The sequence below is a fragment of the Colobus angolensis genome, unplaced genomic scaffold, assembly GCF_000951035.1.
Source record: "Colobus angolensis palliatus isolate OR3802 unplaced genomic scaffold, Cang.pa_1.0 Scaffold294, whole genome shotgun sequence".
Taxonomy (NCBI): Eukaryota; Metazoa; Chordata; class Mammalia; order Primates; family Cercopithecidae; genus Colobus; species Colobus angolensis.
In genome coordinates this window covers 1697746-1718277 of record NW_012116199.1, presented here as the reverse complement: position 1 = coordinate 1718277, position 20532 = coordinate 1697746, and the positions used below count along the sequence as shown (strand labels likewise).

The 20532-nt window shown below is 40.9% G+C and overlaps 1 protein-coding gene and 1 pseudogene across 1 annotated transcript in view; both read left to right on the top strand.

Annotated features, from left to right (window-relative positions):
- Positions 1-20532, top strand: part of FAM189A1 (family with sequence similarity 189, member A1) — a 251507-nt gene that overhangs the window by 136985 nt on the left and 93990 nt on the right. The window lies entirely within an intron of this gene.
- On the top strand, positions 13284-15062 carry LOC105516911 (annotated as a pseudogene).

The window sequence follows — 20532 nt, the reverse complement described above, 5'->3', positions numbered from 1 at the left end:
AGCCTGGTGACATTTTCACATCAGCACATGGAGGTCTTCTCTGCTGTTAAACAGAGAGTAGCAGATAATTCCACTGGATGGATGTGTGATAATTCCTATAACCACCCCTTAACGAAGGATAAGTTTAAGATGTTTCTAGCTCCTCCTTGTACCTCTGGTAGAATTCGGCTGTGAATCTGTCTAGTCCTGGACTTTTTTTGGTTGGTAGGCTATTAATTATTGCCTCAATTTCTTTTCTTTCTTTTTGAAACGGAGTCTCGCTCTGTCACCCAGGCTGGAGTGCAGTGTCCGGATCTCAGCTCACTGCAAGCTCCACCTCCTGGGTTTACGCCATTCTCCTGCCTCAGCCTCCCGAGTAGCTGGGACTACAGGCGCCCGCCACCTCGCCCGGCTAGTTTTTTGTATTTTTTAGTAGAGATGGGGTTGCCTCAATTTCAGAGTCTGCTATTGATCTATTCAGGGATTCAACTTCTTCCTGGTTTAGTCTTGGGAGAGTGTAAGTGTCCAGGAAATTATCCATTTCTTCTAGGTTTTCTAGTTTATTTGCATAGAGGTGTTTATAGTATTCTCTGATGGTAGTGTATGCACACATGTACACACAGATAGTAATGTCCATTGGTCTATTTCTGGACTTTTTATTCATATTCATTCAACATTCATATCTCTGTTTATTCATATCCCAGAAGAATACCACGTAAATTACCTTGACTTTATAATCTATTTTTATACATGGTAGGACAAGTTCTACCCCTAACCCCATCCCAGACTTTTTTTTTTTTGAGACGAAGTCTCACTCTGTCACCCAGGTTGGAGTGCAGTGGCGCTATCTTGGCTCACTGCAAGCTCCGCTTCCTGGGTTCACGACATTGTCCTGCCTCAGCCTCCTGAGTAACTGGGACTACAGGTGCCCGCCACCACGCCTGGCTAATTTTTTATATTTTTAGTAGAGACAGAGTTTCACCGTGTTAGCCAGGATGGTCTCGATCTCCTGACCTTGTGATCCACCTGCCTCGGCCTCCCACAGATTTTTAATCTGTTTCTTTAAAATGTTCTTGCCTGGTTTTAAATGTTTAGTCTTCTAGATGCACTTTGATTTTCTTTTGCCAAGACGTGGAAAGAATGGATTTGAGATTTGAATTGACATCATATTAAATTTGTAGATTACTTTGAGGGAAAATTAAAAGATCTAAACAATACCATGTCTTTCCATTCCCGAACATACAGTGTGTACTTTGGTTTATCCAAATTCTTTTCAACTTCTTCTCTCCAGTTTTTGTTTTTCTTTAGGATACCTAGTACATTTCCATATGTTTGTGTGGTGATTGCGTTTTTTCCTCTACATAATTTAAGATTAGCTAGTGTTCTCTGCATAAAAAGGATATCTAAACTAAAGTCAATCTTTTATTCTGGGCTCCTAGCTCCTCCCCTTCCTGCTAACAGGGTTTTTTTGTTTTTTGTTTTTGTTTTTGTTTTTTGGTGCCTTCCAGTCATCATCTGTGCATATTTTTGTTTATGGATTTGTTTTTTTTACACACATGGGCTACTCACACGGATTTAGTTAGTCAACCATGTAGCCTGGTGACATTTTCACATCAGCACATGGAGGTCTTCTCTGCTGTTAAACAGAGAGTAGCAGATAATTCCACTGGATGGATGTGTGATAATTCATATAACCACCCCTTAATGAAGGATAAGTTTAAGATGTTTCTAGTCTTTTGCTAAAATGAACATGGCAAATAATTTTTTTTTTGAAACAGAGTTCTCTGTTGTTTCCCAGGCTGGAGTACAATGGCACAATCTCGACTCACTGCAACCTTCATCTCCTGGGTTCAAGTGATTCTCCTGTCCCAGCCTCCCGAGTAGCTGGGATTACAGGTGCCCGCCACCACGCCCAGCTAATTTTTTTTTTTTTTGTATTTTTAGTAGAGATGGAGTTTCACTATGTTGGCCAGACAGGTCTCAAACTCCTGACCTCAGGCGATCTGCCTGCCTTGGCCTCCCAAAGTGTTGGGATTACAGGTGTGAGCCACCACGCCTGGCCTTTTTTTTTTTTTTTTTTTCTGTTGCTTAGGCTGTAGTGCGGTGGTGCCATCACAGGTCACTGCAGCCTCAACCTCCCTGGGCTCAGGTGATCCTCCCACCACAGACTCCCAAATAGCTGGGACTACAGGCACATGCCACCACCCCCAGCTAACTTTTTTTGTACTTTTTGTAGAGAGTTTCACCATGTTGGCCAGGCTGGTCTCAAACTCCTGAACTCAAGCTATTTACCTGCCTTGGCCCTCCAAAGTTCTGAGATTACAGGCATAAGCCCGTGGGCCCGATTGAATAGTACTCTTTGTACATATTCATTACTCAGCAGATACTGAGTGGCTATTGCTGCCGCTTGGGGAACTGGCCTAGGTGCTGAGGGTGGAGCAGTGAACAAGGAAGGAATGCAAACAGATCTAGAGAAAAAAAATCACTAGGACCGTCCCTGCAGTCAGAGCATGAGTGCACTTTAAACTTAGAATCTTATTCCTACATTGCTGTCCAAACATGAGGCACCCCTTCACACCCTTGCCAGCAGTCTGAGCATGTGCCTGGTTACCCAGATCCAAACTTGTGTGTTGTCAGAATTGTTTTTGTCTTCACCAATCCGGCAAAGTTGTACAATTTTATGTAATTTACATTTCGTTAATTAAAAGTGAAGTTGAGCATCTTTATGTTTGTTTATAAGTTGCTTATATTTATCTGTTAACTGCCACTTTACCTTTGTTACCTATTTTACTGTTACATTGTTGTTTTTATAATTTATATATATATATATATATATGTACTTATGTTAAGGAAACTGGCCATTGTTATACTGGTTGCAAATATATATTTTTAAATAGTTTGTTATGTATCTTTTGACTTTTTGAATGGCATTCTTTGTGTGGGTATTTTCTGTACTCACATTGGTTTTATTCATTTACATATTTTAACCCTTTTGGTTGCTGGGTTATGTGTTTTTCCTAGAAAAGCCTTTCCCACTCCAAGATTATAAATAATGTTCTACTATCCCCTCAGTATTTTAGGGTTTTATTTTTTAAATATTTATGTGTTTTATCAATCTAGGATTTATTTTGTTATAAATGTTAATACACTTTTATAGTTTTCTAAAATATACATATGAACTTCGCTTGTTTCAAATTTAGTCCTAGGTATTGTAAATATTTTCTTGCTCTGATGGATGCCTGTTTTAATTTTTATTTTATATTGAAGAGGCTTCTCGCCGCATATAAGACTTTTTGCAGTTTTTTTATTACTTGCATCGACCTGTACAAGCAGTTGAATGTACGCCTGAATCTCTGATCCCCTAGTTTGTCAGAGGAAATGATTATATTTTCTTCTGCTTTCCAGTATCTGTACGTCTTGTTTTGTTGTTCTGTGTAGTTGCTGTGGCAAAAACTGTTAAAATAACACTGGATAATGATGTTTCGTTAAAGTAACATTAGATGATGGTGTTTCATCATCCACCTCTCGCTCCTGAGTTTAATGAGAAGCTCTTAGTGAGCCGCCACCAAGCGTCCTGCTGGGAGACGGTTTCTGTTAGCAAATCTCCCCATTTGCTGAGCTTCCTAGGAGGACACAGGACAGCAGACCCAGCAGGGACAGCATCTTCACATCACTGGGAGGTCCCACAGCTCCATTTCCCTCTCACCCACACGCAGTGTTCACTGCCTGCGTGGGAGAGACTCTCACTGAGAAGCCACAGTTCACTTTTCCATCAGTTGTTTTTACAATGCTTTTGTCTTCACGGAGGCGCAAGGCCTGCCACGCTGCTTCCCCGATCCAGGCGTCCTCCCCAGCACAGGAGATGGCCACAGCCTTCCATATCCATCTCAACACTGCAGTGTCCGAGAAAAGGAAGCAGTGACGTGAGAGGACAGAACTTTTGGGTCATTTTTCCAGGCACACATGCGTCAGCCCAGACCCGATGTTACCCTTCACTCACATCAAGGATTTACAGGGAAAAGGGTTGACTAACTGGAATTTTTTAATACCCTTGTTTTATTCCTGGCTTTCACAGGATTGCTCCTAATGGGTTACCATTTAGCGTAATGTCTGCCGTCAGCTTCTCCTTTTATTAGTGGGAGGTATTCGCTTCCATCCTGGCTTTCTAAGATTTTTTTTTAATCAAGATGCATGTAAATTTTATCACCATCCTTTTAACATCTGTGAAGATAATCATATGGCTTTCCTCCTTTAGTTTATTAACGTAGTGATTTACATTAATGGATTTCCTAACGCATAATCACTTTGTATTGCAGAAGTAGGCAATGGTCCTGGTGCTTTGAAGGTATATATTAGGCTGCATTCACTTTGTTAATATATTATTTAAGAGTTTTGCATCAAAATTAAGAAATGAGATAACCTACAGTTTACCTTGAGGTGCCCTCTTTGTCCAATTTCATCTTAGAATTATGCATACTTTAAAATGAAAGTGGAAGAATTTGATTTGACTTATGCTCTGAAACAGTTTATATAACCTGGGAATTATCTAGGTTTATTTTAATTTGGGGGAGGTAATTTGACTACTTTTAACATTTTTTCCCATGGTCATTATGTTATTCGTGTTTTATTTCTTTTTGGGGATCATTTTTGTTAATATCTTTCTAACATTGTATATTTCATCTGGTTTTTCCAACTTATTGTTATAAAGCTACAGATAATGTTCTTTTACAGTTTAAAAATCAACATTTTAGCAAATCTTTAGAGATTCAAAGTAGATTAATGGTTGCCTAGAGCTAGGGGTCTTGGGAGGAAATGGGGAATTTGAGGAAAGAGTTGACTATGTATGTTTTTATTTTATGAACCCTCTCTACTTTCTTAATGCATCTGTTGTTACTTTTCCAGCTTTTATGGTTGAGTAACAGTAATAATACTGTATAGATTGGCATTATTGACACACAGTGCTCTTGTGGACTTAGTTCCACTTGGTTTGTAGTTTTCATTTTTGCTTTTCTCTTTAACCCGAATCATCGCTAAAACTGATGTTCTTAACTTTTTGGGTAGTTAGACTTTTTGGTTTTTTACTGTCCTTTTACTGTTAATTTCTAATTTCACTACATGAGAGCATGTGGCCCCTAATTTCTACTTTTTACAATCCACTAAAATTTTCTGTAACTTTGTATAGGAATAGTTTTTAGACGTATTTTGTGGGTTTTTGTTAAATACAACAAAACATATGTTTCCAGCTTGTTGGGATCAAAGTGTATTCACATATTTGTGTGTCTGTGTGTGTGCGTTCGTGGCGAGAGAGCTTCTTTTAACGTAAGCTCAGCCATGTGCTTCCCACTGCACACAGAGCGCTGTCCAGCGTCCTCACCGTGGCCTGTGAGTGCCTGCTTTCACCTGGCCCCTCCAGCTTCGCTAGCCTGCAGTGGAACCCCCGGGTGCCCCGTCCCTGCCTTGCCAGCTGTGCTAGAATCTCAGGGTCTTTCTACTTCAGGCTGCTCCTGCACGCGGCACCACCGCTGTTCTTCCTGCCAGCTGGTCTCTAGGTGGCTCCTTCTGGACCTGTAGATTCCAGAGTCAGTGGGGCATCCATGGAAGGGCCTTCCCTCAGCCCTCTGTCCAAGGGGCTCCCCACCTCTGTGGTTCTGTGTCTGAGCATTCTGTCTCTTTGTCTCCAAGCCCTGACATTTCCCCATCATTCCCTACGTGGCAAAGCAGCACAAGGGAGAAGGCCATGTCTGTGCTGCGCCTTGTCCCACATCCAGGGCCTGGCGCCATTCCTGGAGGGGAGCACGTGAGTGAACCAGTGAGTGCCTCCCAACTGTTTCTGTCTGAAGAGCCCCTTAGGAAATTAAAAAGCCATTTTGGGATTTCAAGCAAACATGCTGTTTCACTTAAATTAATTAGAAAAGAGCATTATTCATTTTCAAATGCCCCTTAAAATGCCTCATTATGTTTTAATTTGAGGCTCCATGTGCATTAAAATATGACAGCAACAAAACTTTCTTTAAAAAATGGATTTTAAAAATATATATATGCTTTTTAATTTAAACAATTATTTTGGCCAGGTGCAGTGGCTCACACCTGTAATCCTAGCACTTTGGGAGGCCAAGGCAGGCAGATCACTTGAGGTCAGGAGTTCGAGACCAGCCTGGCCAACATAGTGAAATCCCATCTCTACCAAAAAATACAAAAATTAAGTGGGAGTGGTGTCATGCACCTGTAATCCCAGCTACTTGAACCGGGGGCAAGGGGGCACAGGGGGTACAGCGGAGGTTGCAGTGAGCCAAGATTGTGCCACTGCACTCCAGCCTGGGTGACAGAGTAAGAACATGTCTTCAAATAAATAAATCATAAAAATACAAATAAAACAATTTTTTAGAGACAAGGTCCAGGGTCTCACCTATTGCCCAGGCTAGAGTGCAGTAGTACAGTCATAGCTTACTGTAGCTTCATACTCCTGGGCTCAAGTGATCCTCCCACCTCACTCTCCCGAGCAGCTGGGACTACAGGTATGCACCACCACACCCGGCTAATTTTTAAATTTTTTGTAAGGGTGGTGGTGGTGGTCGGGGACGGGTCTCGCTGTGTTGCACAGGCTAGTCTTGAACTCCTGGCCTCAACTGATCCTCCTGCCTTAGCCTTCCAAAGCACTGGGAAATAAACTGATTTTTAATGACCCAATTATTTCAACTCATTCTGCAGAAGTTTGGGATTTCCCATCATACTTTTCTTACTGTATTTTTAAATGAAAGCATAACAGAGGATGCTTTTAAAATGCAATTGAATGTAGTATAATGCATGTTATGGCTTGATGAATATTTGCTTTTAATGAATAGATACTATTTTCCATTTCTTTTAAAATATGAAATAAAATAGTAATAGATTCTCATTGTAAAAGATGCGAGAAATACACAAACTGTAGCGAAACAAAGTCTCCCTCCTCTCTCTGCCTCCTACTCCTTACCACACAGGCAATTGCTTTATGACGTATCCAGTTTTTATGTATGCACATATATATTTATGTACCTGTATGTGTACCACAGTCACACAACTCTGGAGTTTTATTTTTAAGCAAATATGCTTCTACTGTATGCATTTGTCTGCAATGTTTTCCCTCCTCAAAGCTCCATATCACACATTGCTATGTTTCTAGGGGACTGCTTCATCTTTGAAAGGCAGCAGAGAGTACTTTACCCTGCTGAGAAGCAGTTAGCCCATCCCCTCCGTTTTACTATCGCAGGCCTGACCTCAGTGAATTCTTTTTCTTCTGGTAAATTTAGATATTGTCAGGCACTCATTTCATTTTAAAGAAAACAAACAAAATCTTCATTATGATAGTATTGAGTGAATTCAAGTATTTTTTCTACTTAGTATTGTCAGAGAAACTAGAAATTTGGGTGGAAAATTCCATTAAAGGTACATATTTAACACATTTTAATATATGTTTGGACATAAGCTTAAAATGTGCTCTTTGATATTTTTATACAAACCTAATACTGACTGCTGCATGTTGATGATGATGATAAGATGGTCGCTAACTTTCCTGAGCCCTTGCTGTGTGCAGGGTGCTGCTTGAGCACATTCCACACCTTCATTCATTTACTTCTGACAGCTATGACTGGGAATCTGAGACCTTGGGAGTTAGGTAGCTCTTCCAAAGTCATGCAGCTAGCAGGTGCTGGCATGAGATTCCAACCTGCGCTGTTAGCCACTCGCAAGTCGTTCTGGCTTCACAGTGCATCTTAGTCTGTTGTGTGCTGCTATAGCAGAATACCACAGACTGGGTAATTTATTTTTCACATCTTGGGAGGCCGGGAAGTCCAACACTGAGGGGTCAGCATCTAGCCAGGGCCTTTTTGCTGCATTATCCCATGGCAGAAGGGGAAAGGGCAAGAGAGGGCCAAAGAAAGAGCAAGATGTTGAACTCGCAGCCTCAAGCCCTGTTATAATCAGCATTAATCCATTCCTGATGGTGGAGCCCTCCTGACCGAAGCACCTCCCATAGGCCCTGCCTCCCAATGCTGTTGCACTGAGGATTCAGTTTTCCTTTTCTTTCTTTATTTTTTCTTCCTGAGACGGAATTTCGCTCTTGTTGCCCAGGCTGGAGTGCAATGGCGCGATCTCGGCTCACCGCAACCTCCACCTCCTGGCTTCAAGCGATCAGCCTCTCAAGTAGCTGGGATTACAGGCATACGCCACCAACCCCGGCTAATTTTTTTGTATTTTTAGTAGAGACGGGGGTTTCTCCATGTTGGTCAGGATGGTCTCGAACTCTTGACCTCAGGTGATTCACCCTCCTCGGCCTCTCAAAGTGCTGGGATTACAGGCATGAGCCACCGCACCCAGCCAAGGGTTAAGTTTTCAACACATGCTTTATGAGGAGCTCATTCAAACCATAGCACAGGGGACTTTAACTCTAGAATTATACCAACAATTAGAAGGAGAGCATGAGAAGCACCAGACAGTGGAGGGAAGGAATATATTTTATTTATTTTTGGGAAAAGTCATTCTTTGAATAATGAGAGAAACTGTCCCATACAGAGAATTTTAAAGAACCTAAAGCAGAGATTGTGTGTCACAACAAAGAGATGCAAAACTAATGTGTAGTTTTGTATGAAGTGTGAGCTCTTCCTTGCTCGCCATGCCAAGCATGTAAACGGGAAAAGTATTTTTTCCTGTAAGTAAACAATAAAATGATTTCTATTGTGCTTACCCATTATTACACCAGTGTTTTTCTGACCCTAAGTCCTTTTTAATTAAATTCATCACACTGCAGGGACTACATGATATATCCTTGTCAGCTGTATATCCTTGAAAGCCTGGTTAGCCTTGATCCCAGCTGTGTCTGTGATCTGCACACTAATCAAATGTCTCTCTCGACTCGCTCCAGGCTTTGTGGATACACATATTTACCTATGTCCCCTCAAATTAAAGAGGGGTATCCCTGGGAGATCTGACACCTGGCTGAGGGTTTTGATGGAAACTGATTGCTGCCTTCTGCCTCCTTGTCTGTTTATGTTTCTGATTGGTGAACTTGACCTCAGCCTCTTCCCTGGTGTGTGCCTCAGGTATGATGCATGGTTTCCCGGAGGTGAAGGCCAGAATGCAGCCCTTTTTCTAAAAGTAATTAGCAAAGGACATTTTACACAACCCAGGGGAACAGGTGTTAAAAAGAAATACAAGCATTTGGTGGCAAGGGAAGGAGGCATGATGAGTTTGGTTTTTGTAATTTTCACCTTATCCTTATTTCCAGGTCTGCCTGAGGGATGTGTAAGGGATTATGGTTCCCTCCCTTCATGGGGCATAAACATCTCCCGAAGCAGGGGTGTGCTGGAGCTGCCTTGTATTGGCTTGAGAGAGTGGCTTATTAAAATGTTAGATTGTTTTCAAAAAGCAAAACAATTTTATGTCTCTTTATTGACATGTAAGTCATTGATATGGTTTGGATGTATGTCCCCACCCGAATCTCGTATTCAATTGTAATCCCCAGTGTTGGAGATGGGGCCTGGTGGGAGGTGATTGGATCCTGGAGTGGTTTCTCATGGTTTAACACCATCCTTCTTGGAGCTGTCGTCGTGACAGTTGTTGAAAAGTGTGTAGCACCTCCCTCCTCTCTGTCTGCCTCCTGCTCTGGCCATGTAAGACATGCCTGCTTCCCTTCACCTTGTGCCATGATTGGAAGCTCCCTGAGGCCTCCCTGGAAGCAGATGCTGCCATGCTTCCTGTATAGCCTGTGGAACTGTGAGCCAATTAAACCTCTTTTCTTTTTTTTTTTTTTTTTTCTGAGATGAAGTCTCCCTCTGTCACCCAGGCTGGAGTGCAGTGGCGTGATCTCAGCTCACTGCAACCTTCCAGGTTCAAGCGATTCTCCTGCCTCAGCCTCCTGAGTAGCTGATACTACAGGCACGTGCCACCACGCCCGGCTAATTTTTTGTATTTTTTTAGTAGAGATGGGATTTCACCGTGTTAGCCAGGATGGTCTCGATCTTCTGACCTTGTGATCTGCCCGCCTTGGCCTCCCAAAGTGCTGGGATTATAGGCATGAGCCACCATGCCCAGCTCCAGACTAATAGTCATGTATCACATAATTCACCCATTTAAAGTGTACTTTTCAGTGGTTTCTAATATATTCACTGATGTATGTAAACATCATTGGAGTCAATTTCACCTTAAAAAGCAACCCTGTACTTTAGCTCTCACTCACCTTCCTTGCCCCCATCCCTAGGCTACCACTAGTCTACTTTCTGTCTTTATAAATTTCCGTGTTCTGGACCTTCATATGAATGGAATCACATAATATGTAGTCTTTTATGACTGGCTTCTTTCTTAGGGTAATGTTTTCAAGGTTCATACATATTGCAGCACGTATCAGTACTTCATTCCTTTTCATGTCTGAATAATGTTCCATGGTATGGATTAACCACATTTGGTTTATCTTCTCATCCGTCAGTCGACATTTGGGTTGTTTCCACTGTTTGGCTATTATGGACAGTGCTGCTATAAACATTTATACACAAGGTTTTATGTGCACGTGTTTTCATTTATCTTGGGTATATCACTTTTAATGGCAAAAGCCACAATTACTTTTGCGTCAACCTAATACCTCGGAATAGAATTGCCAGGTTACTTGGTAACTCTAGTTGAATCATTTAAGAAAGTGCCAGACCATTTTCCAGAGCAGCTGCACCATTGCACATTTCCACCAGCAACGCGTGAGGGTTCCGACTTCTCTACAGCCTTGCCAGCGTTTCTTCTCTGACTTGGTTTCAGGCCATCCTAGTGGGTATAAAGTAATATCTCATGATGGTTCTGAATTGCATTTCCGTGATCACTAATGATTCCAGCATCTTTTCATGTGCTCATCAATCACAGGCAAAACAGTGAACCTCAACCTAAACCTCATCCTTTTTACAAAAACTAACCTAAATTTAATATGGGATTAAATATAAAATGCAAAACCACAAAACTTTTAGAGAAAACATAGGAGAAAAAATGTTAGAATCTAGTGCTAGGCAAAGAATTCTGAGACTTGACTCCAAAATCATCATCTCTAAAAGGAAAAAGTTAAGAAAAATTAAGAACCAGTTCTCTGAAAGTCCACCTGAAGAGACTGAAAAGACAAGCTACAGACAGGGAGAAAATGTTAGTGAGCCACATACATGCCAAAGGACTAGTGCCTAAAATATATGAATAACTCTCAAAATTCAACAGTGAAAAACAAGCCAGTTAAAAAATGGGCAAAACACATTTCATTTTGTCAAAAGCTTCTTCCTTGTCAATTGATATGATCATGTAATTTTTCTTTTTTGGCTTGTTGATATGGTGGATTTCATTGCTTGATTTTCAAATGTTAATCAGTGTTATATACCTAAAGCAAATATCACTTGGCCATTGCATATAGTAATTTTTACACATTGTTGGATTTGGTTTGTGCATATTTTGTTGTGGATTTTTTGCTCTAAGTTCACAAGAGGTATTGGTTTATTGTTGTTTTTCTTTTCTTTCTTCCTCCCTTCTTTCCTTCCTTCTTCTTTTTTTTTTCTTTCAACTACCTTTGTCTGGTTTCAATATCAGAGTAATAATACTAGCTTCAGAAAATGTGTTGAGAAGTCTTCACTTCTAGTTTCTGGAAGAGATTATGTAGAACTGACGTTAATTATTCTCTAGGTATTTGGTAGCATTCTCCAGTGAAACTGTCTAGGCCTGGAGGTTTTATTTTGGAGAATTTTAATGTTATGAATTCAATTTCTCTTTTTTTATTTTACATTTTTGAGACAGGATCTTGCTCTGTCACCCAGGGTAGATTGCAGTGGCACAATCATAGCTCAATGCAACCTTGAACTCCTGAGCTCAAGCAATCCTCCTGCCTCAATCTCCTGAGTAAGTAGGACTACAGGCACATGCCACAATGTCTGGCTATTTTTTTTTTTTTTTAATGTTTTGTAGAGAGAAGTCTTCCTGTGTTGCCCAGGCTGGTCTTGAACTCCTGGCATCCAGTGATCCTCCCATCTCAGTCTCCGAAAGTGCTAGGATTACAGGAACGAGCGAGCCATTGTGCCTGGCTCCCCAATTTCCTTGATGGTTACAGGGCTATTCAAATTATCTGTTTCATATTATGAGAATTATGGTAGTTTGTGTTTTTCAAGGAATTGATACATTTTATGTAAGTTGTGAAATTTATTTGTGAAGAGTGGTTCATATTACTCACTTATTGTCCTTTGGATGTCTGCAGGTCTGCAGTTATTTTTTGTTTCATTCCAGATATTGGTAATTTTTGTTTTCTAGCATTTTTCTTGCTAAAGTTCTGTCAGTGTTGTTGAGCTTATTAAAGTATCAACTCCTTTTAAAAGTTTTCATATCAATTGTTTTTCTGCTTTTTATTTCATTGATTTGTACTTTTATCTTTATGATTTCCCTTCCTCTGTTTGCTTTGGGTTGATTTTGCTTTTTTTTTTCTTTTCTTGAGATGGAGTCTCACTCTGTTGCCCAGGCTGGAGTGCAGTGACGCGATCTCGGCTCACTGCAACCTCTGCCTCCCAGGTTCAAGCAATTCTCTGCCTCAGCCTCCTGAGTAGCTGGTATTACAGGTACCCGCCACCACGCCCAGCTAACTTTTGTATTTTTGGTGGCAATAGGGTTTCACCATCTTGGCCAGGCTGGTCTTGAATCCCCTACCTCGTGATCAACCCACCTCGGCCTCCCAAAGTGCTGGGATTACAGGTGTGAGCTAACACGCCCAGCTGTTCTTCTTTATCTAGTTTCCTGAGGTAGGAATTAGCTTACTGTTTTAAGAGCTTTCCTTGTTTCTTATGTAAGCATCTAGTGCTATAAATTTCCCTGTCAGTATTGCTTTAGCTGCACTCCACATATTTTGATATGTTGTGTTTTGCATCCATTCAGTTCTCTTGATTTTTTCTTTGAGCCTTTCTCTTTGATCCATGAATTATTTAGAACTGTGATGTTTCATTTTCACATGTTTAGAGACTCTCTTTAAGGTAGCAAAGAAAAGCTAAGTTGTGGCCAGGACTTTCTTGTTAAGGACAAGCAAGATGAAAAGACAATAGATGGCAACCACACGGATATCTTACAGCAAAAAAACAATAAAAGAAGGAGTATACAAAATATCACAACCTGTAAATGGGACCAATCATTATTATAGTGCTTTTGGAAAACAGCAGCTTTCCTTATTATTTTAAATGTTCTATAATGATATCAAGACTATAGAACTATCTGTTTTATGACACTTTGAAAAGATTCACCGGTTAGGGTCTCCCCTGCCACCTGGCTCAGGCAGAGCCATGTCTCGGGGTGGCTCCTGCCCACACCTGTTGTGGGACATGAGGAAAAGGTCCCTCAGGCTGGAGGACCCGTCCCAGGTGTGGGGCCACTACCTGGGAAGAAGATAATCTATCCAAAGATTAAAACTTGAGGCTGGGCGCGGTGGCTCAAGCCTGTAGTCCCAGCACTTTGGGAGGCCGAGACGGGTGGATCACGAGGTCAGGAGATCGAGACCATCCTGGCTAACACGGTGAAACCCCGTCTCTATTAAAAAATACAAAAAAACTAGCCGGGTGAGATGGCGGGCGCCTGTAGTCCCAGCTACTCGGGAGGCTGAGGCAGGAGAATGGCGTAAACCCGGGAGGCGGAGCTTGCAGTGAGCCGAGATCGCGCCACTGCACTCCAGCCTGGGCGACAGAGCGAGACTCCATCTCAAAAAAAAAAAAAAACTTGAAGCAACCCTAAATTATGCATGACAGCTGTGTTAATACAGTCTGTTGGAATGACACTGGAGAATATATTTTATCTGGCTCAGATGACACCAGATTAGTAATTAGTAATCCCTACAGCAGAAAGGTTTTGACAGCAATCCGTTCAGGGCACCAGGCAAACATATTTAGTGCAAAGTTCTTACCTTGCACAAATGATAAACAGATTGTATCCTGCTGTGGAGATGGAGTAATAGTTTATACCAGTGTTGAGCAAGGTGCAGAAACCAACAGACAATGCCAATTGACGTGCCACTATGGAACTACTTATGAGATTATGACTGTACCCAGTGACCCTTACACTTTTCTCTCTTGTGGTGAAGATGGAACTCTTAGGTGGTTTGATACACGCATCAAAACTAGCTGCACAAAAGAAGACTGTAAAGGTGATATTTTAAATAACTGTCCGTGTGCTGCCACATCTGTTGCTATTTGCCCACCAATACCATATTACCTTGCTGTTGGTCATTCTTACAGCTCAGTACAAATGTATGATAGGCAAGTGCTGGGCACAAGAGCTACAGGGAATTATGCAGGTCAAGGGACTATTGGAATGGTTGCCTGTTTTATTGCTTCCCATCTTAATAATAAGTCCTGCAGAGTGACATTTCTGTGTTACAGTGAAGATGGTCAAGAGATTCTTGTTAGTTACTCTTCAGAGTACATATATCTTTTTGACCCGAAAGATGACACAGCGCAAGAACTTAAAACTCCTTCGGTGGAAGAGAGAACAGAAGAGTTACGACAACCACCAGTTAAGCGTTTGAGACTTTGTGGTGATTGGTCAGATACTGGACCCAGAGCAAGGCCTGAGAGTGAATGAGAATAAGATGGAGAGCAGAGTCCCAATGTGTAATGGAGGCAGAGAATGTCTGATATGTTATCAAGACGGTTCAAAGAAGCAAGTGAGGTTGCACAAAGCAATAGGGGATGAGGAAGATCTCGACCCAGAGGTGGAACAAGTCAATCAGATATTTCAGCTCTTCCTGCGGTCTCATCAAGTCCTGATTTGGAAGTGAGTGAAGCTGCAATGGAAGTAGATACTCCAGCTGAACAATTTCTTCAGCCTTCTGCTTCCTCTACAATGTCAGCAAAGGCTCATTCGATATCATCTCCCACGGAAAGCCCTCATTCTACCCCTTTGCTGTCTTCACCAGACAGTGAACAAAGGCAGTCTTTTGAGGCATCTGGACACCACACACATCATCAATCTGATTCTTCTTCTTCTGTGGTTAATAGCTCGGATCCATGTCACTTGAAGAGCAACAGGAGGCATGCAACAGGAGACGCGCTATGCCCATCCATCCATAGCTTTCTTGCAATGCATAAACAAAGCTCTCTCACACCTTTCATAGCATTTCATTTTGATTATGGTCTTATAGTCATTATTTTGTGGACTAAATTACAATAGGTGGTATTGTACACAAAAGGTCTTTTTGGCCTATACAAATTGTTTTCTTTGTAAGCTGATTTCTACCTTTGGCCCTTGATGCCAACTTTGAACTCTCTCCGTATAACAGAATTATAATGGATACAAGCTATATCCATTCTTTAAATTCTAGATATCTGTCATAAAATTGTGTAGAATTGTGGGTGTGAGGTTAACACTACCTCATTGCTTATGTAGGATAAGTTATTTAAACAGTAATATTCTGTATTACTAGATCGCCATAGTAATGATACTTGGTTTTATGTCTCACTTATATGATAGCCAAATTCCTGATAGCTTTAACTAAAGAGTACAGTTACAAACCCAGAGGTAAGCTCAAAAGCTATCAATCAGAATCTCCCACTTCCACTTGTACTTTTCAATGTAGGAAAGGTATAGAGTCAATCTCCAAGCCTTGAATAGAGCCTGATGAAATAAACAGGTTACTTATTTATCAAACTTTATTACTAGCAGATCAAATACAGCACAGAGAAGGATCAGTAGAGGAAGACATTCTGACATGAAGGGACATCTGAAAAGGTTGGAGATAGGAAGACTTCAAAAACGAAAAAGGCTATTTAATGTTAGGGCAAATGGTTTATTAGCTGAGAACCTCAGAATTTAATGAAATATTTTAAATATATTGTGACAAAGTATGATAAGTAATCTTAGTTAAGTCTTTAAGAATAACTTAACACGGTATTCATTTTCTCTATTTAAAAAAGCAGATAGCTGGATGTGGTGGCACACCACCTGTAATCCCAGCTACTTGGGAAGCTGGGACAGGAGGATTGCTTGAGCCCAGAAGTTTGAGATCAGCCTGGTCAATATAGCAAGACCCTGTCTCTTAAAAAAAAATTAATTCACTGAGTGTGGTGGTGCATGCCTGTAGTCCCAGCTACTAAGGAGGCTGAGGCAGGAGGATTGTTTGAGCCCAGGAGTTCAAGGCTCCAGTGAGCTATGATTGTGCCACTGTACTCCAGCGTGGGTGACAGAGTGAGACCCCCATCCCTTAAAAAATTTTTTTTTTAAAAAAGCAGATGATTGCCTTTATATATTTTACAAATATTCCTTTCAAAAACATTTTTTTTTATTTTTTTGGAGACAGAGTCTTGCTCTGTCGCCCAGGCTGGAATGCAGTGGTGCAATCTCGGCTCACTGCAAGCTCCGCCTCCCTGGGTTCACGCCATTCTCCTGCCTCAGCCTCCCGAGTAGCTGGGACTACAGGCACCTGCCACCACGCCCAACTAATTTTTTGTATTTTTAGTAGAGACGGGGTTTCACCGTGTTAGCCAGGATGGTCTCGATCTCCTGACCTCGTGACCCACCCGCCTCGGCCTCCCAAAGTGCTGGGATTACAGGCGTGAGCCACCGCCCCATTTTTTTTTTTTTTAATTAGCACTAAAGCCGTAAGATTTGGTTGGCTGAAAGTTTACATGTTATATGACTCACATGTCAACAGTAATGCAGAAATTAAATATTGCTGTATTACTTATTTCGTGTGAAATAGATCTAATTTAAACTGTATTCTTAGAGAAATATTCAGAAACTAATTTTAAAATGAATTAGAAAACTTCCTTTGTACTTCTGATCTTAAATTATTCCTTATGGGGCCAGGCACAGTGGCTAACACTTATAATCCCAGCACTTTTAGAGGCTGAGGCGGGCAGATCACCTGAGGTGAGGAGTTTGAGACCAGCCTGGCCAACATGGCGAAATCTCGTCTCTACTAAAAACAGAAATTAGCTAGACGTGGTGGTCCATGCCTGTAACCCCAGCTACTCAGGAGGTTGAGGCAAGAGAATTGCTAGAACCTGGGAGGCAGAAGTTACTGTGAGCCAAGATTGCGCCACTGCACTGCAGCCTGGGCAACAAAGTGAGACTCCGTCTCAAAAAAAAAAAAAAAGAAAAATTATTTCTCATGGACCTGAGATGAATTTCTGATCTTAAATTACTCTTTATGGACCTGCGATGACCTGTATTGCTATAAGGTTTTCTGTTCTTGAGAAAGAAAGAATGAATGAGTTGGTAAATTAATTTGCAAACTAAGGAATTAAGCATGTTTTATTTTATATGTTTATTGTAGAGTTCTTAACAGTGAATAATTACTTTAAGGCAAAACACAACTATAGCATACTATGTTAGACTACTGTTTATAACAACTCTATAATTAAAGGGTTTTTTTCCCTAAGGATATATGGATATAAATAATATATCACTATCAGAGATTTTATAGCCAGATTTATATTCTAGTTAGTCACATACAATAATTTTCATAGCATTACATTGAATATTATATTCAATTTAAGTTGATACTTAATTTACATGTGATATGGGATATGAGAGGAAGAGAAAAATTATGATTAACCCCCAGATTTTTTACATCAATGCCTGGGGTAGGGTAAATGGTAAGGCCGTTTACTAGGGTTGAGTAGCTTGGAAGTAGAAATCAGGTGGTTCTTTGTCTTTTTGGCTATGTGAAGTATGATATGCATTTTAGTCATGTAAGTAGAGATCCTCTGTAAGAGGTTCGTATTGAGTGGCTTTGGCAGAAGCGGCATCGTAGGAGACTATCAGAAATGTAGCTTTGTAAATAAGACCTCTGGGCAGAAATGTTCTAATGGTGGAAAATGTATCTAGTTAATTAAATTCTGAGTTTTTACATACCTTTTTGTTCATCAGCATTTTAACCTTTAAAGTACTAGGAACTTCACATTGCAGGCTCACATTACCTAAAGATAACTTCTAAAAGTTAACAGAGACTGCCCACCACCATTTGTCTCTCCTAGACTAGTGGAATAATCCCTTTACTAGTCTTCTCACATCCACTCAGGCTATAGTTTATTCTCTACCAGCAGCCAGAGTAAAACTTTAAGATGTAACTATAACCATGTGATGTGATTCATCTGCCTAAAACTTTTTTTGTTTGTTTTGTTTTTTGAGACAGAGTCTTGCTCTGTCACCCAGGCTGGAGTACAGTGGCGCGATCGGCTCACTGCAAGCTCCACCTCCCAGGTTCACGCCATTCTCCTGATCAGCTTCCCAAGTAGCTGGGATACTACCATGCCCGCCACCATGCCGGGCTAATTTTTTGTATTTTTAGTAGAGACGGGGTTTCACCATGTTAGCCAGGATGGTCTTGATCTCCTGACCTCGTGATCCACCTGCCTCGGCCTCCCAAAGTACTGGGATTACAGGTGTGAGCCACTGCACCCGGTCCATCTGTCTTAAACTTTTTAATTGCTTCCCATAGCCTTTCAAAAGAACCCAAATCCACACCTTGGCTTACAAACCCTACATGACTTTGTTTCTGTATCAATAATCTCATCTCAGGCCACTATGCCATCATGCACTAAGCTCTTGCCAAACAGACTTACTTTCATTTCTTTTAACACTCCAACCTCCTTTCCCTTTCAGATCCCTTGTACATGCTGTTTCCTCTACCAAAACTACTTTTTTTGTTGAGCAACTTCTCATTTTTAAAATTCACCAAGGTAGTACTCTCACAAAAATAACTTCACAATGTCTAGTAGGTCTCCTCTTTTTCTTCCTTTGTGACTTGTTATTTTTCTTCATTGCATTTGTCAAATTTGTAATCGTACATTTATTTAGGGGATTGTTTAATATCTACCTTTCTGCATATTCTCTAAATATTCTCATTTACTGTAATTTCCTCTATGCCTAAAATCATACGTTATGTGGTAAATAATATTTGTTAAATGAGTGAGTAAATGAATTAATTCTTTAAGCAACTAATTATTTAAGAGCTGTAGGGATTACTTCAGCTTGGGAGAAATGTGATCAGATTTGCGTATGGGAAAGATCATTTTGGCAACATTATAAATGATTGACTGGAAGGAGTAAGACTGAAAATGCCAAGAACATGTAAGAGGCCATTGCTATAGTCCACCTAAGAGATTATGAGGGATGCAACCTAAGGCAATAGTGGTGAGAAGTGGGAATGGACAGATTTTAAAAATAGTTGAAAGGTTGGATTCATGGGACTTTGAGACTAAGTTAGAAATGAATATGATGAATATGATATCCAGGCGTCTTGGTAGGGTGATAATGAACCATCAGCCAACGTAGAGATTTTAGGAGGAACAGCTGATTTGAGGGGAGAAAAAGGTATGTGAGTTTTTTTTCTAATGTTAAGTTTGAAGTGTCTTTGGATATCCACATGGAGAAATCTCATAGATGGTTGAATGGCTGTATGACGCTGGAAGTCACCAAAGTGGTCTGAGGTAGAGATAAAGAGAGTTTGTAGATAGCAATGGAAACCATGGGAGTGGATGAGATTGTCTAGAAAAAAAGGATAGAGTGAGAAGAGTAGAGTCCGCACTACAGGAGCAAGTAGAGAAAAGGATCAAGCTAATGAGACCAAACAGGAATGATCAGAGAAGTGTGCAGGGCAGAAAGAATGCCATATCTAAAGCCAGGAGAAAAGAAGTGCAAGGAGGGACAGGTTAGTAATGCCATCTGAAGCAATGATACCAACTCCTAAAAGGTCTGGGAAATCCGTTTTTAAATTTAGCAACGTGATTGCTTTGACATTTTAGTTTGAGATATGAGGTAGTGGAGGCAGGAAGCCAGATAGTAGTGGTTTGAGGAGAAAGGATTGGGGAAAAAAGGTAGAGACATTGGAAAATGCTCATCATCACTCACCATCAGAGAAATGCAAATCAAAACCACAATGAGATACCATCTCACACCAGTTAGAATGGCAACCATTAAAAAGTCAGGAAACAACAGGTGCTGGAGAGGATGTGGAAAAATAGGAACACTTTTACACTGTTGGTGGGACTGTAAACTAGTTCAACCATTGTGGAAAACAGTGTGGCGATTCCTCAAGGATCTAGAACTAGAAATACCATTTGACCCAGCCATCCCATTACTGGGTATATACTCAAAGGATTATAAATCATGCTGCTATAAAGACACATGCACACGTATGTTTATTGCGGCACTATTCACAATAGCAAAGACTTGGAATCAACCCAGGTGTCCATCAGTGACAGACTGGATTAAGAAAATGTGGCACATATACACCATGGAATACTATGCAGCCATAAAAAAGGATGAGTTCCTGTCCTTTGTAGGGACATGGATGCAGCTGGAAACCATCATTCTCAGCAGACTATCACAAGAACAGACAACCAGACAACACATGTTCTCACTCATAGGTGGGAATTGAACAATGAGATCACTTGGACACAGGAAGGGGAATATCACACATCGGGGCCTATTGTAGGGAGGAGGGAAGGGGGAGGGATAGCATTAGGAGATATACCTAATGTAAATGACGAGTTAATGGGTGCAGCACACCAACATGGCACATGTATACATATGTAA